This window comes from Canis aureus, chromosome 21 (assembly GCF_053574225.1).
Source record: "Canis aureus isolate CA01 chromosome 21, VMU_Caureus_v.1.0, whole genome shotgun sequence".
Classification (NCBI taxonomy): Eukaryota; Metazoa; Chordata; class Mammalia; order Carnivora; family Canidae; genus Canis; species Canis aureus.
Window position 1 is genome coordinate 49,934,431 of NC_135631.1, and position 17,866 is coordinate 49,952,296.

At 43.5% G+C, this 17,866-nt stretch overlaps 1 long non-coding RNA gene across 1 annotated transcript in view; it reads right to left on the reverse strand.

Annotated features, from left to right (window-relative positions):
* LOC144293067 (uncharacterized) overlaps window positions 1-17,141 on the reverse strand; it is a 42,927-nt gene extending 25,786 nt beyond the window's left edge. Inside the window, exon 1 of the long non-coding RNA XR_013360570.1 lies at window positions 16,946-17,141. This is a non-coding gene — a long non-coding RNA (uncharacterized LOC144293067). The remainder of the gene's footprint in view (window positions 1-16,945) is intronic.
* Between the last annotated feature and the right edge of the window lie 725 nt (window positions 17,142-17,866).

Genomic DNA, 17,866 nt, shown 5'->3' on the forward strand with positions numbered 1-17,866 from the left:
CCTGTTGAGAGACTGCTGACCCTGAGGCAGATTCCCAGGAATCTGCTCTTTCATTCCATTGGTGGTCCTATAGCCTTTTTTTCAAAGCTTGTGTTAGATTTCTTGCCTTTGTGTCTCCCTCTTGCTTTTTGCCAACCACCACCCCATTGTTAGGTTTAACCAGTTCAGGAGCTAGGAAGTCATTGATCTGTTTTCTACCTCGGTTTCCATTGTTCTGTCACCATATACCTCAAGGTAAAACAGGCAGATATATTTATTTAAATCTAAAACCCAAAAATCCTTAAGGTTATTCCTTTATTTGCTATGTAAAACAAACTAATAAATCTCAGTCAGTTGGTTCTCTTGTTTTGTTATTCACATCAAATATCCCTGGAGGCCAAGACATATATCTATTTTTGTATGCTGTATAGGATCTAGCATGAGGCAAATATCAAATATGATTAAAATGTAGTGCAATAGCCTCTCCCATTTGGGGCTAGTAACTCTATTTCAAAAACATTAGCCATATTTGATATTAAGAGGTGGGCATGAATATCAAAACCAGAGTTGTACAGTAAAGTAGTATAAGCCAATTTTATTCAAGACATTTACAATAGAGGAAAATAGACTTCAGTATAGAACCAGGCTCAATTCCAAATACAGCATGGCCAAGTGGGGGGCTTATAGCCAACGGGCAGGGTGGGGATCAGTGGATGCAAAATGACTAAGAGGAAACATCAAGGGTGGGGGCATTCTGTCTAAACCAACTTGACAAGGTTCTTCCTGAAGGTAGGCCAAGCACGAGATACTAGGGCTGGGAGATGAGAGATTTGATCAGATAGGGTAGGAATGCTTACAGAACTTAGTAGGATTTTTGCTAAATTGGGCAATGCGAAGACAGATTTGGAAATGCAAAGATCAAGGTCTAGTTGAGAAAAGGGTTCAGAGCAAGCTGACTAAAGTTTGATCAAAATCTATTATGGGATGTATGATTACTAACTGATGACTACTCATCTCAAGCTTGTTTCATGTGTAGTCAAGAGACTAAAAATGAAAACATCCATTAGTTTTACTAATTGGCAAGAACTGCAGAAGGAGAAGGAAGGGGAGATGAGAAAACAGAACCTGGGGAAATGGAGCAGCAGTCCTTTATTTAAAAAATTATTTATTTAAATTCAATTTAATACATGTGTAAAAAAAATAAATTTTTTAAAAAGGTAAAAAAAAAAGTAAAAATAATTTTTTAAAAAATACATGTGTATTACTTCCATGGGTAGAATTTAGTGATTCATCAGTCACATATAACACTCATTTACATCAAGTGCTCATTACATAAAGTGCCTTCCTGAATGCCCATCGTAGTCACCCCATCCCCACCCAACCTGTTTGTTCCCTATATTTAAGTGTCTTATGATTTGTCTATTTTTACCTTATTTTATTTTTTCTTCCCTTCCCCTGTATTCACCTGTTTTGTTTCTTACATTCCACATATGAGGGAAATCATAAGGGCTTTCTCTATTTCACTGAGCATAATACCCTCTAGTTCCATCCGTATGGTGGAGCAGCAGTCCTTACTCTGTTTACAACTGCCCTCCACGTCCTCTGGGGCTACTGAAGCCATTCTGGCTCTACCCTAATAATACCCTACATTAGTACTCCTTCCTCTGAAGGCCACCCAATCGTACTTCTCTTCCAGGGTTTCACTGAAGCAACGAAGCCACAAGTATCCGTTGCCATTTGTATAAAGTACCCAAAAGATGGTGAGCTTTGCTCTTCTCCCCTGCCTTAAGGCTATCTTGACTTCCCTGGAAGGCTTAGTGGGAGAAGGGGGGATTTGAGGTCTGAGATTTCAGAAATTTGGCTTTCTGTCCAACTAGAAAAAAGCCTTTTATCCTACTGTACTTGTAAGTACTGTGGGTCTTGTACTGTACTTGTACTTTATCCCACTATGCTTTTAAGTGTTAGGGGATCCTCCAGGAGGAAAGTAGTGCCCTTGATCCCTCTTCTCCTCACCCACTTCTGTGGTAGGAGCAACCTGCCTTAGTGGTAAAGCTTCAAGAAAGAGACTAAGCAGCAAAGCCCAGTCATCCTCCAGATGCATCTGAGTTCTGTTTGTCCGTGTGGTAGGTAGCAGGGGAAGGCTCTTCCTCTGCAGTGGGATGATCTGAAGCTTAGAAAGTTAAGTTATTCAAAGGGGAGAGTAGCAAACCTATTTGGCTATAGAACCTAGCTACATTCCCCAATCAGCTTGATCATAACAAAACATTCTTTTTTTAAAAAACTCCATCTTTCTCCTGCATTTATAGCTGAATTGGTCCCCAGATTTGGAAAGGAGAAAAAGAAATATTCTTTGCTGGTCTCTTAAAGCCTAACAATAAATTCTCTCATGGTCCACTGCTGGAAGGAATCAAGGGGAAAAAAAATTTGACACTGGAGTTCCTCAAGAGGAGACTTCTTTTTGGGAAAGTCCCTGCGAAGCCAGTGCATTAGTATTGTTGATGTTGGAGATGGAGGGGGATGGGAGGGGGGACTGTAATAGAAGCAGAAGCCTTGCAGACCTAGGTTGATGGGTTGAAAGGAAAAAGATAGACATGCCTCTCTCCAAAAGTAATTAACAGGGATTTAGTGCAAAAGATGAGGGATAAGAGGCTCAAGACAACTAAGTCTTTGATACTCAAAATGTGGTATGCTGACCAGCAGCCTTGGCTTTGGCTTAGCCTGGAAACTTGTTAGAAATGCAAATTCTCAGGCCTATCTCAGACCTATTGACCCAGAATCTCCTTTTGAATAGGCTTGCCCAAATTAGTCTCTTGGAGCTTTTGGACTAGTAAGGAAGAAACTCAAATGTTACTCAAATATTAGCACAACTACAAAGAATACTAAAAAGAGGATTTAAAAATCTTGTGCCAGGGAAGAGTTTTTCTAGGCAAGAAGTTAGGAAAGCCTTCCCTAAAGAATGCACTGAAACCTGAAGATTGAGAAAGACTTTTGCAGAGAGCAGGCAAAGGATGTGAAGAACATTCTAGGTAGAAAGATTAGCATGTGCTAATCTGGACCCGTGTCCAGCTATGCCTAAGGTCAGCAGTACTCCCTGATGTATTGGGTATTGACAACTTAAATTCCCCTTTGTTAATTCTAGTTGGCTTTTCCAAACCTAGCTTTCTTTTCTTCTTTTTTAAGTTGTGGAATGAGAACGGGCTACTAGCATTGCAAACTCTCTTTTGCTTGCTAAAAAATTGTATTAATTACTATTTATTAAGCAAGCAATATGCTCCAGGCCTGATGCTAAGAGTTTTATATACATTATTCCATTTACTCTTTATAATTCTCATAGAAGGCCGTATGCAGCAAGCACTTTTCATTCATCTTTTTTTTTTTTTTTTTTATGATAGTCACAGAGAGAGAGAGAGAGAGAGAGAGAGGCAGAGACACAGGCAGAGGGAGAAGCAGGCTCCATGCACTGGGAGCCCGATGTGGGATTCGATCCCAGGTCTCCAGGATCGCGCCCTGGGCCAAAGGCAGGCGCTAAACCGCTGCGCCACCCAGGTTTCCCTCATCTTTTTTTTTTTTTTCAAAGATTTTACTTATTTATTCATAGAGACAGAGAGAGAGAGAGAGGCAGAGACACAGGCAGAGGGAGAAGCAGGCTCCATGCAGAGAGCCCAACGTGGGACTCGATCCAGGGTCTCCAGGATCACGCCCTGGGCTGCAGGCGGCGCTAAACCGCTGCGCTGCCGGGGCTGCCCTCATTCATCTTTTTAAACACATAATGAAACTGAGACTCAATTTACGTGGCATGGCCAAGTTCCCTTAACCTAAGTTAGGAGTTGGCAAAGGCCAACTCCAGCTGCTGATTCCCTGTTTATATAATGGTTTATGGGAACACAATCGTGCTCATTTATTGATGTATTGTGTATTATTGCTTTCATGCTATAGTTGCAGAGGTGCGTAATTCTGATAGAGACCATATAGCCCACAAAGCCTAAAGTATTTACCATCTGGCCCTTGACAGAAAACTTTTGCCAACCCCTGTTTTGGTGGAAGCCCAGAGGTGACCTCAGGCCTCTCTGGCTGCGGATTTCCTTTCAGTCCCCATGCTGCCACTCATGTCAGGATTAAAGGTATAGGCACTGCCGTGACATAAATATCAAACCACAAAGTGTAGAAACTGCCATAAGCACATAGGATACACTTTCCAAATTTCATTGTTAACTGTTTCTGGTTTTAGTATGCATCGTTCATTCATTAGTTTGTATTCAACCAGCAGTAACGACCTATGATGTATATATGCTGTTTATGCTGGGCTGTGGGGGTACTGAAGTGAGTAAGACTCGGCTCTGCCTCAGGATGCTGACAGCTTACAGAGGAATGGCTAACACCAACTGGAGTGTGTGTCCTAGGAGAGGCATAGCTTGAACCTACATACCAGAGAGGAACACTTCCTTATGAGATGTCTGGGAGGAAGTGGCATTTGGGTGGAGCCAAACAAGATGTAGGAAAACACAGAATCTGTTCAGAACAAAAGTTAGTGGTGTAATTTGACAACACGGAGGAATGCTAGGAGATGACTGGGAGGTAGGAAGGGGGAAGGGCCTGTACCTGGAAGACTCCAGGTACAGAGGATTGACTCTCAGAAGGTGACCAGAAGGCTGCTCTGCAGCCCCAGATACACTGCTGAAGTGGTTTACATCCTTGATAAAATCATCTGATGTTTCTGGGTTTTTTTTCCCCTCATCTTAAAAGGAGTGGAACCTGGTATCTTCAGAGTTCTTCCAGGAGGATTTTGAGCAAGAGGCTATCATGAGTGGTGTTGTATCTCAGGACAACAGACCCTGGAGAGAAGGGGGTTACGGCCCATGTTTTTCTCCCCAGACACGGGGCTAAAAGCAGAGCTACTGCCTTGGAGAGAAAGAAACTTCATTTAACAACAGCTGGGTTATTGTAGAGACGCAGGGCCAATGCACAGAACCATAAAACGGGGTTTCCTCTTTTCTATGGAGGAGAATTCATGTAAATCTTTCCAGATGAATCTTGATCAAGAGAAATAACCATATTAGAAATGTGACTTGGGAATTTCTATGCGGAGAAAACCAGGGCCTCTGAAAGAACGACAGTTCATGTAGTTTTAATGTGAAATAGAGTTGATCAGATGTAAAGAGGCTGCTGCTTGGGCCCAGGAAGTAAAGTTTTTTCTTTTCAACTTGGGATCCAGAAAGCTCACTAGGAGGGAGATAGGAGGGAAGAACATTATGCAAGAATGCAGAGTCACTACAAATGAGGATGCAGCCACAGAAAAAGAAGCCTGTTCACTGCCTAAGCCTGGTAGCAAAGTCAGAGAAAACCAGGGAGCTGACAGCCACCTCACCTTTCTAACCCAGGACAGATTTCTTACTTGGATGAAAATGCTCGCATGGCCATGCCCAGCTGTATTCTTTATGACAACTGTAGCCATAGACAAAAGAGATTGAGTCAAGAATCCTCTTATACTTTCTTTGTGAGATGGTCCTTCTACTCCTCATTCTTTCTGGCTGAGAGTGCCAGAAATTTACCCAAGAGACCTAAATCAAGGCTGAGCCACCCCGCCCCCTTCAGTTTGCAACATGCCTGGCTAGCACTTTCTTTTTCATTAATTTGAAATTTGAAATTAGATGTAATTAATGTATAGTGTAACCTTAGCTTCAGAGGTAGAATTTTATGATTTATCAGTTGCTTAAAACACTCAGTGCTCTTACATCAAGTGCCCTCCTTAATGCCCATCATCTAGTTATTCATCCACCTACCTATCTCCCCTCCAGCAACACTCAGTTTGTTTCCTGAGGTGAGAGTCTCTTATGATTTGTCTCTTGCTGTTTTCATCTTATTTTTCCTTCCCTTCCCCTATGTTCTTCTGTTTTGTTTCTTAAATTCCACATGAGTGAAATCATACAGCATTTGTCTTTCTCTGATGGACTTATTTCACTCAGCATAATACCCTCTAGTTCCAGCCACGTCACTGCAAATGACAAGATTTTGTTCTTTTTGATGGCTGAGTAGTATTCCATTGTATATATACACACCTTTTTTATCCATTCATCTGTCAAGGGACATCTGGATTCTTTCCATATTTTGGCTTATTGTGGACATTGCTATGAACATTGGGGTGCAGGTACACCTTTGAATCACTATGCTTGTATCCTTTGGACAGATTCCTAGTAGTGCAATTGCTGGGTCATAGGATAGCTCTATTTTTAACTTTTTGAGGAATCTCCACACTGTTTTCCAGAGTGGAAATGCACCAGCTTGCATTCCCACCAACAGTGTAAGAGGGTTCCCCTTCCTCCATACCCTTCCCAACATCTGTTGTTTCCTGAGTTGTTGATTTTAGCCATTCTGACAAATGTGAGGTAGAATTTCATTGTGGTAGAATTTCATTTGTATTTCCCTGATTCCAAGGTCTGTGGAGCATTTTTTCATGTGTGTGTTGGCCATGTGTAGGTCTTCTTTGGAGAAATATTCATGTCTTCTGACCATTTCTTGACTGGATTGTTTGTTTTTTGGGTTGTGGGAGTTTGATGAGTTCTTTATATATTTTGCATACCAGCCCTCCATCTGTCATTTGCAAATATTATCTTCCATCCCGCAGGCTGCCTTTTAGTTTTGCCGACTGTTTCCTTCACTGTGCAAAAGCTTATCTTGGGGCAGCCCCAGTGGCCCAGCGGTTAGCGCTGCCTTCAGCCCGGGGTGTGATCCTGGAGACCGGGGATGGAGTCCCACATCAGGCTCCCTGCATGGAGCCTGCTTCTCCCTCTGCCTATGTCTCTGCCTCTCTGTCTCTCTCTGTGTCAGTCATGAATAAATAAATAAAATCTTTTTTTTTTAAAAAAGCTTCTTATCTTGATGAAGTCCCAATAGTTCATATTTGCTTTTGTCCCCCTTGCCTTTGGAGATGAAGTCTAGCAAGAAGTGGCTGCAGCCGAGTTTGAAGAGGTTGCTGCCTGTGTTCTCCTCTAGGATTTTGATGGATTCCTGTCTCATATTTAGACTTTTTATTCATTTTACTTTTATGTAAACTGTGTAAGAAAGTAGTCCAGTTTCATTCTTCTACATGTGGCTGTCCGATTTTCCCCAACATCATTTGTTGAAGAGACTTTCTTTCTTCCATTGGAATTTTATTCTAAAGAATTTTCTTGCTTTGTCGAAGATGAGTTGACCATAGAGTTGAGGGTCCACTTCTGGGTTCTGTATTCTGTTCCATTGATCTATGTGCCTGCTTTTGTGCCAGTACATGCTGTCTTGATGATCACAAATTTGTAGCCTCACTTGAAGTCAGGCACATAATGCTCCTTTGGCTATTTGGGGTCTTTTCTGGCTCCATACAAATTTTAGGATTATTTATTCCAACTCTGAAAGAAGCCCATGGTATTTTGATAGGGACTGCACTGAATATGTAGATTTCTCTGGGTAGCACAGACACAATATTTATTCTTCCAATCCATGAACATGGAATGTGTTTCCATGTCTTTGCATCTTCCTCAATTTCTTTCATAATTGTTCTGTAGTTTTCAGAGTACATGTCCTTTACCTCTTTGGTTAGGTTTATTCCTAGGTATCTTAGGTTTTTGGTGCAATTGTAAATGGGATTGACTCCTTAGTTTCTCTTTCTTCAGTCTCATTGTTAGTGTATAGAAATGCAACTGATTTCTGTGCATTGATTTTATATCCTGCCACATTGTTGAATTGCTGTATGAGTTCTAGCAATTTTGGAGTGGAGTCTTTCCACATACAGTATCATGTTAGCTGCAAAAAGGGAGAGTTTGACTTCTTTGCCAATTTGAATGCCTATTATTTTTGTTGTCAGATTGATGCTTGGACTTCTAGTACTATTCTGAACAACAGTGGTGAGAGCGGGCATCCCGACATGTTCCTGACCTTAGGGGGAAAGCTCTCAGTGTTTCTCCATTGAGATGATATTAGCTGTGGGCTTTTCATGGATGGCTTTTATGATATTTTGGTGTGTGTCCCCTCTAGCTCTATACTTTGAAGAGTTTTAATCAAGAAAGGATACTGTATTTTGTCAAATGCTTTTCTGCATTAATTGAGAGGATCATATGGTTCTTGTCTTTTTCTTTCATTAGTGTGATCTATCATGTTAATTGATTTGTGAATGTTGAACCACCCTTGCATCCTAGGAATAAATCCGACTTGGTGGTGGTGAATAATCGTTTTAGTGTACTGTTGGATCCTGTTGGCTAGTACCTTGGCGAGTATTTTGACATCCATGTTCATCAGGGAAATTGGTCTGTAATTCTCCTTCTTAGTGGGGTCATTATCTGTTTTTGGGATCAAGGTAATGCTGGCCTCATAGACTAAGTTTGGACATTTCCCTTCCATTTCTATTTTTTGAAGCAACTTCAGTGGCATAGGTATTATTTCTTCTTTAAATGTTTGGTAGAATTCCCCTCGGAAGCCATCTGGCCCTGTACTCTTGTTTTTTGAGAAGTTTTTGATGGCTGCTTCAATTTCCTTGCTGGTTATCCATCTGTTCGGGTTTTCTGTTTCTTCTTGTTTCAATTTTGATAGTTTACCTGTTTGTAAGAATGCATCCATTTCTTTCAGATTGCATAATTTGTTGGCATACATTTGCTCATAATATATCCTTAAAATCATTTGTATTTCCTTGGGAGTTGGTCATGATCTCTCTTCTTTTATTCATAATTTTACTAATTTGGGTCTTTTTCTTTGTAATAAGTTAGGGGTTTATCTATCTTATTAATTCTTTCAAAGAACCAGCCACCAGTTTCACCAGTTTTTTTTTTATCTGTTCTGCTGTTCTGGTTTTTATTTCATTGGTTTCTAGCATAGTCTTTACCATTTCTCTTCTGCTGCTTGGTTTAGGCTTTATTTACTGTTCTTTCTCCAGCTTCTTTCAGTGTAAAGTTAGCTTGTGTATGTGAGACTTTCCTAATTTTTTGAGACAAACTTGTCTTGAAACGTACTTCCCTCTTATAACCACCTTTGCTGTATCCCAAAGATTTTGAACAGTTGTGCTTTCATTTTCATTAGTTTGCATAAATCTTTTTAATTTTCTTTAATTTCCTGGTTGTCCTATTTATTCTTTAGTAGGATATTTAACCTCCAAGTGTTTGAGTTCCTTCCAAATTTCTTCTGTGATTGAGTTTAAGTTTCAAAGCAATGTGGTCTGAAAATATGCAGCAGATAATCCCAATCTTTTGGTATTGTTTGAGACGCAATTTGTGACTCAGTATGATCTATTCTGGAGAAAATTCCAGGTGCAATCAAGAAGAATATGTATTCTGTTGCTTTAGAATGGAATGCTCTGAATATATCTGTGAAGTCCATGTGGTCCGGTGTGTCATTCAAAGCCCTCATTTTCTTGTTCATCTTCTGCTTAGATGATCTGTCCACTGCTGTGAGGGGGGTATTGAAGTCGTCTACTATTAAGGATTATCTACATGTTTCTTTACCTTTGTTATTGTTTTGTATAATTGGCTGCTCCCAAATTAGGAGCATAAATATTTATAATTGTTAAATCTTCTTGTTGGATAGACTTTTTAAGTAGGATATAGTATCCCTCTTTATTTCCTACTTCAGTTTTTGGTTTAAAATCTAATCTATCAGATACAAGGACTGCTACCCCAGCTTTCTTTTGGGGTCCATTTGCATGGTAAGCTGTTTTCCACCCCCTCATTTTCAGTCTGAAGGTGTCTTTACTTCTAAAGTGAGTCTCTTGTAGACAGCATACAGATAGGTCTTAGTTTTTTAACCAATCTGATACCCTGTGTCTTTTGACTGGAGCATTTGCCCCATTTACATTCAGAGTTAACAATTGAAAAATATGAATTTATGCCATCATATCACCTGTGAAGTCCCTGTTTCTGCAGACTGTGTATCATTGGGCTCCCTCTTCACTAGCAGGATCACCCTTAATATATCTTGTAGGGCTTGCTTGGTGGTCACATATTCTTTCAGTTTCTGTCTGTCCTGCAAACTCACTCTTTCCATTCTGAATGACAGTCTTGCTGGGTAAAGTATTCTTGGCTCTATGCTTTTCTCATTTAGTATCCTGATTCTATCATGCCAGCCCTTTCTGGCCTGCCAGGACTCTGTGGATAGGTCTGCTGTTAATCTAATATTTCTCCATCTGTATGTCAGGAATCTGTTGTCTTAACCTGCTTTCAGGATTTTGTCTTTATCTCTGAAATTTGCAAGCTTCACTATTATATGTCAGGGAAATGATCTATTTTTTATTGATTTGGGGAGGGGTCCTCTCTACCTCTTGGATATGAATGCATGTTTCCTTTCCCATATTCTGGAAGTTTTCAACTATGATTTCCTCAAATATACCCTCTGGCCCTCTCTGTCTTGTGCCCTCAGGAATTCCAATAATTTGATTTTTTTTTTCCATACTATCAGTTCTCTCAGAGCCTCTCCTTATGGGATGTTTTTCTCTCTTCTCAGCTTCCTTCCTTTCCACCAACTGGTCTTCTATGTCAGTTATTCTCTCTTCTGCTTAATTTACCTTGGCTTGTCAGAGAAAGATGCAGTTTAGGCTGCATCTCAATAGAATATTTTAAATTTCAGCCTGATTAGATCTCATTTCTGCACTAAGAGATTCTCTAGAGTCTTTTATGCTTTTTCAAGCTCAACTCGTAACTTTACAATTGTTTTCCTGAATTCCGTATCTGACATTTTACTTAAATCTGTATCCATAAGATCTGTGGCAGAGTACCGTCTGGTTCTTCCTTTTGTTGTGAACTCCTCCTAGTCATTTTGAAGAATGGCTATGTGAGTGAACAGAATCAAAAATATTAACCATGACCCAAGCAAAATACATACTAGCATGTCCGAAGAGATCAGGAACCAGAAAAGAAAAGAAAAAAGACAACAACAACAACAACAAAAACAAGTAAAAACAAGCAAAACAGAACTAAAAAGAGAAGGAAAAAAAGCAGGGGAATAGAGAGGGAAGAGAGAATATAATCTCACAGAGTGAACCATACAGGGTGATCCACTTGGTCCTGAGTGTATTTTGGTCTGTGTGTTAGAAGATACTAAATTCCAAAATTATAAGAAAGCCAAAAGTTTTATATATATATACATATATAACTTATATATATATAACTTGTAGTGTTATATATATATAACATTATATACATATATGTATATGTATATAATGTTATATATATAAATGAACCAATCCAGCCTCAGTTCATGATTTATGGCAGAATAAGCTGAGAGCCTCCTCCCAGGCTTGCTGACCTATACCTGTTTCCCTGCTCCAGTGCTTGGGAACTCTGCTGGCTAAGGCATCCCTGTTATTTCTGTGTCTCTGGGAATTTTGAGACCCCATTGTCCCACATGTAATTCTGCCCCACTTCACCACTGAGCACCTTTCAGGCAGGAAAGTCTGAAACAGGAACAGACTTCCAAAGGTCCCAATTTTGAGCTCCAGGGCTATGTCACTTTCTGGTAGCAGACTTACGAAGTCTCCCTTCCCGCACTGTTTGTCTTCTGATATATTCCCCTCCATTTCTCTTCTCTGCCCTCCTACCTTGCAAAAAAAAGTGGTACCTTTTCTACTTGTACAGTTCCAGCCATTCTTTCCTTACATTTCAAGTTGAATTCATATGTGTTCAGGATGGTTTTACAGTTATCTAGCTAAATTAAGGGGACCAGGTAAAATGGGGATTCCCTACTCTTCTACCATCTTGCCTCTAACCTCGTATTTGAGCAAATTATAGCTGAGAACTTCCCAAATCTGGGGAAGGAAATAGGCATTTGAGTTAAGGAGGCACAAAGAACCCCCACCCCAAAAAATCAATAAAAATAGGTCAACACCCTGACACATAATAGCAAAGCTTGCAAATTTCAGAGACAAAGAGGAAATCCTGAAAGCAGCTCAGGACAAGAGGTCCATAGCCTACAGAGACAGGAACATAAGAGTGGCAGCAACCTATCCACAGAGACCTGGCAGGCCAGAAAGGACTAGCATGATATAGTCAGGGTACTAAACAAGAAAAATATGCAGCCAAGAATAATTCAACTGGCAAGGCTGTCATTTAGAATAGAATAGATAAAGAGCTTCCAGAGACTGAAAAAAATTGTGATCATTAAACCAGTCCTGGAAGAAAATATTAAGGGGATCCTTTAAGTGAAGAGAGAGCCCAAAAGTAACAAGACCAGAAAGGAACAAAGAAAATATACAGAACCAGTGACTTTACAGGTAATACAACAGCACTAAATTCATACCTTTCAATAGTTACTCTGAATGTAAATGGGCTAAATGCTTCAATCAAAAGACACAAGGTAACAGACTGGATAAAAAAGCAAGACTCATCAATATGCTGTCTACCAAGAGACTCATTTTAGACCAAAGACACCTCCAGATTGAAACTGAGGGGGTGGAAAAACATTTATCATGCTAATAGATATCAAAAAAAAGCTGAAGTATCAATCCTCATATCAGACAAATTATATATCAAACCAAAAACTGTAATAGGAAATGAGGAGGGATACTATATCATACTTAAAGGGTCTATCCAACAATAAGATCTAACAATTATAAATATTTATGCTTCTAATTTAGGAGCAGTCAATTATATAAAATAACCAAGTTAAAGAAACACATTATTAATAATACAATAATAGTAGAGAACTTTATCACCCCACTCACAGCAACGGACAGGTCATCTAAGCAGAAGATCAACAAGAAAACAAGGGCTTTGAATAACACACTGGACCAGATGGACTTCACAGATATATTCAGAGCATTCCATTCTAAAGCAACAGAATACACATTCTTCTTGAATGCACATGGAACATTCTCCAGAATAGATCACATACTGGGTCACAAATCAGATCTCAACTGATACCAAGAGATTGGGATTATCTGCTGCATATCTTCAGACCACAATGCTTTGAAAGGAATTTTCAATTTGGAAGGAACTCAAACACTTGGAGGTTAAAGAGTATCCTACTAAAGAATGAATGGGTCAATCAGGAAATTAAGGAAGAATTTTAAAAATTCCTGGAAATAAATGAAAATGAAAAAACAACATTTAAGTACCTTTGGGATACAGCAAACACGGTCTTAAGAGGGAAGTTAATAGCAATACAAGCCTTTCTCAAGAAACAAGAAATGTCTCATATACACAAGCTAAACTTACACCTAATAGAGCAGGACAAAGAACAGCAAATAAAGCCTAAACCAAAGAGTTGAGAATTAATAAAGATCACAGCAGAATTCAAACAAATAGAAACTAAAAGAGGAGTAGAACAGATGAATGAAGCCAGGAGCCAGTTCTCTGAAAGAGTTAAAAAGAGACACTCCTAGCCAAACTTATCAAAAAGTAAACAGAAATGAACCAAATTAATAAAATCTTGAATGAAAGAGGGGAGATCATAACCAGCTCCAAGGAAACACAAACAATTATAAGAACAAATTATGAGCAACTGTATGCCAACAAATTAGGCAATCTGGAAGAAATGGATGCATTCCTACAAACAGGTAAACTACCAAAATTGAAACAGAAAGAAATAAAAAGCCTGAACAGACCCATGCCAGCAAGGAAATTGAAGCAGTCATCAAAAAAATCTTCCAACAAAAACAGAGGAGTTCAGAGCTGGTGGCTTACTAGGGGAACTTTAGCAAACATTTAAAAAAGAATACCTGGGGGATCCCTGGGTGGCGCAGCGGTTTGGCGCCTGCCTTTGGCCCAGGGCGCGATCCTGGAGACCCGGGATCGAATCCCACATCGGGCTCCTGGTGCATGGAGCCTGCTTCTCCCTCTGCCTGTGTCTCTGCCTCTCTCTCTTTCTCTCTGTGTGACTATCATAAATAAATAAAAATTAAAAAAAAATAAAATAAAATAAAAAAGAATACCTATTCTTCTGATGCTGCTTCAAAAAATTGAGAAAAGCAGCAATGTGCCCTGGAGCCGGACATCAGAGCACACAGCAGGATCCCTTGAGGGCTTTCCCAGTTTTTCAACGGTTAAGGCAGTTGTGTGCAGCTCCACCCCCACTCAAAAAAAGATAAGCCTACTCTTCCCTTAGTCAGATGTCAAGTAATATTGATAGAAATCTCTCAAATTCTCTGACTGGGACCAAATGTCACAAAATCGCTTGAGAAATCTCAGGAAATCAAAGGTCACTGCCTGAAACTTGGCCAAAATTTTCTGAGAGATTGGACCTAATCTGCCAGGATCTATGGTCAAATTAGCAAAACCTGGGGAGACATCTCATGGGAACTCTGCAGGGGTGGTAGCTCCCTAGCCTTGAGGTTTGTGCTAGGTAATAGCTGGTGCTTGGATATTCCTGTTTGGGGAACCCTGGGAACAACTGGCATTCCACAAAGCTCACATTCTGATGTTGGGGTCAAAACAGAGCACTGAAATAGGGAGGAATGGGTCTCTGGGACACTTACTTTACGTGAGAGGCAACAGACAGAGAAGGGCATTAGGTACAGGAACAGGAAACGAACCTTCGAGCTGACTCCCTGGAGGGCTTTCCCAGGCATTTGATATTTCAGGACAGTCTGTCTCACCTGCAGGAACAAGCCCACCTCCCACCTTAACTGATCTCACATGGTCTCAGTCAAATCTCCTGAAATGTCATCCAAATCTTATACGTTCTCATGCCCAGCAGGCAAGACCTAGTGTAAAAATTCATGAGGAAAAAAAAAAACACACACACACACAACAACAAAAAAAACTCATGAGAACTCTGGCCAAAGGTCCTGGGGCCTTGGAAGGAACCGGTAGTCCCTAACAGAACCTAATTTGTGCCCCTAAGGAATGCTCATGCCAGGCTTGGGCACAACTTCCAACATACCTGGTTTCGGAAATGCTCCTAGCCACATGACCTACAGGAAGCCACAAAATGCCTCACACCGAAGTCAAGGTGTTTCACTGTCCTGGGTGAAGGGGGGTAACAAAGAAGTCCTGAATTCAGGAAGAATGGGCCCTGTGGGCTCTTATTCCCAATAAACCAGCGATGACAGAAACTGGAGGTAAGGAAGAGGACGACGAAGCCCTGGGCCCCAGAGCAGATTACTTGAGAACCCAGGCAGGATACCTGGGGCTTCCCCAGGCTTGCAACACATTAAGGTTATCTGTGTTTGCTCACAAACCCCTCAGAAGAAAAAGATAAGGTACCTAATTTCTTAGCTAGATCTCATGTAAACTTGGGGCAAATCTCCCAATTATCTGACTACCTCTCAGGAATCCTTCAACCAAATCTTGCAGGAACTCAAGACAAATCTCACAAGATCAAAGTCCATCCTTGGACAGTGGGGGGTGAGGGTGGGGGAGGGGGCAAATCTGAGAAGTCGGGCCAAATCCTGCCAGGTCCATGACTAAATCTGGCCAAGCCCTGGGATGAAATCTCAAAGGGACTCAGCAGGGGCGGGAAGTCCAGAGCCCGGTTGCCCCGGCGGCAGGATAGGCAGCGTTTGGCCATTGCCCATCGGGGAACCCTGAGAACACCTTGTGGGCATCTCCCCAAGCCCACAGACACCATTCTGATGCTAGGATAGAAATGGAGCCCTGAAATGCAGAGGAATGGACCTCCAGTCCCCTGACCACGGTTACGTGGAAGGCTAGAGACACGGGAGTGCATTAGGGACAGGGAAAACCCAGGAGCCTGGGAGCTGGCTCACTGGAAGATACCTCACTGGCAGGCTCCCTGGGGGCTTTCTGGAGCTTGTGATATTTCAGGACAGCTGGTGGCAGTCACCACTTGTAGGTACGGGCCACCTCCTGCATAGACAAGTATCAAGTCATCTTGAGGCAAATCTCCCGTGTTCTTGTTGTCCCCAAGATTACATATCTGAGAAAGCCCACACCGATGCAAACACACGAGGGTTTATTTACAATCTCAAGCTTGGGTCCAAGTATACTCGACACAGCCACACAGCGGAGCAGGGACTTGGACCCCCAGGTGGGTTTCAGCTTAGTTTTATGGGCTGGTCTAGGGGACCTCCAGAAGGGCTGGAGGAATTTCTCAAGTTCTGTTTACATTCTGATATGGGGCTTTCAAGGGCATTGAGCCCTGTTCTTATTCTAATATGGGGGCTTTCTAGGGTGTTAAGCTGTAAGCTGTTTTTTTTCCCTGTAACTGAAGTAATGTAAATTCCAGCTCTTATTCACAGAGGCCTGGGATGGCTGTACTTGTGCTAACACTGACCTTAAAGTGGAACGGCCTTAATTTTCTCGGCCTCCACAATCTCAGTCCTAATCTTGTGAGATCTCATCCAAATCTCCAAGACGTCAGGTCCTGCCAGCAAGATCTGGGGGGGAGGGGGGGGTCCAACCTGGTGAGACCTCCGGACAAAGCTCCGGGTCCCCGGGAGGAACTGGCTCGCCCTGGCTGGACCTACTTTGTTCTCCTTTATTTATTTAAAGATTTTGTTTATTCCTGAGAGACACAAAGAGAGAGAGAGAGAGAGAGAGAGAGGCAGAGACACAGGCAGAGGGAGAAGCAGGCTCCACGCAGGGAGCCCAACGCGGGACTCCATCCCAGGACTCCAGGGTCACGCCCTGGCAGAAGGCGGCGCTAAACCGCTGAGCACACCCCCCCCCCCCCCACTGCCCTGTTGTCCCTCAGCAGGTGGCGTCCGCACGTACCAGGATCCAGGATCGGACCCAACTTCCTAAGAGGCCCACCTTCAGGAAGGCTCCCAGACATTACCTACCAGAAGACACGAGGTGTGACCCGGAGGCGCCTGAGGCTTCGGGACCCCGGCGGGAGCGGGCTGACAGGCAGCAGCGCAGACAGGAAGCACGGCGGGAGCGGGCGCTCCGGGCCACGTGACACCGCGGGGGGGGGGGGGGGCGAGGGCATCCTACCGAGCCCGCGCGCGGCAAACCTGGCGGGGGGAGCCCTGGAAGAGACCCAGACGCCGCGCTGACGTGCCGCGACCTGAGCGCCTGCCGCCGCCAAGGCCTCCAGTTCCGACCCCGCTTACCTGAGGGGACACGAGGGAACTAGGGACGCGGAGCAGGCGCGAGACCGAACTGGCGCAGGACCACTGCAGGCCCCGGGGGGCTTTCCCTGGCGGGTAACATTTGCCAGCAGTGCACGGGGCGAGGCCACCGGACAAGCACGCCTCCCGCCTCTGCCGGGTCTCCCGCCATGTTGCAGCGAACCTCCGCGGTACGGATCCCAGCACGGCCCCGCCGCCTCTCGCAAGGCCTCGCTCCAAATCTTGCGTGGTTTCAGGGGACGCTTGCGTGATCTTGGATCAAATCTCGGGAGATTTCAGTCCTAGTCTCGTGAGACCTCCCTCAAGGCTTTCCTTCCAGGCTCGCCGGCCCGCAGCCCCGAGCCCCTGAGAGCTTCTGGAAGGTGGGGCTGGCACGTGCGGCGATTGGCGATGGCGCATGACTGGGGGCACTTCTGCTTTCGGAAGGGCTCCGCGACGTGAGCTCCGGAAAGACACAAGGTGTCCGCCCCGAACGCCCTGCAGTCTCAACTCCCCCCCCCCCCCCCCCGCCCGGGGAAGCATCAGGGGAGGGCTGCGGGGGGGGGGGGGGGAGGGACGTGGGGGGAGGGGCTGATGGCCCAGGCCGCCCTGCAGTCTCAGCCCCCCCTGCCCTCCCCCGGGAAGGGGGCGTCACCAGGGAGCGCTGAGTGCAGGCCCGAAGCGCCCCGAGGCCCTGCTCCCCAGCAAGCATCAGGGGAGGGCTGCGGAGGGCGGGCGGGGCAGGGGGAGGCCTGGTGCCCCAGAGCCAGCCGACAGCCACAGGCCACCCCAGGGCCGCCTCGCGGGAACTGGGCCCAAGTACCCTGAGAAGTGAGGCCACATCGCACCCGCTGGAGACTGGCCTCCCAGGAGAGCTGGGGAGAAGCATCCAGGGACCTCAGCAGGGCTGGGACCTCCCTAGCA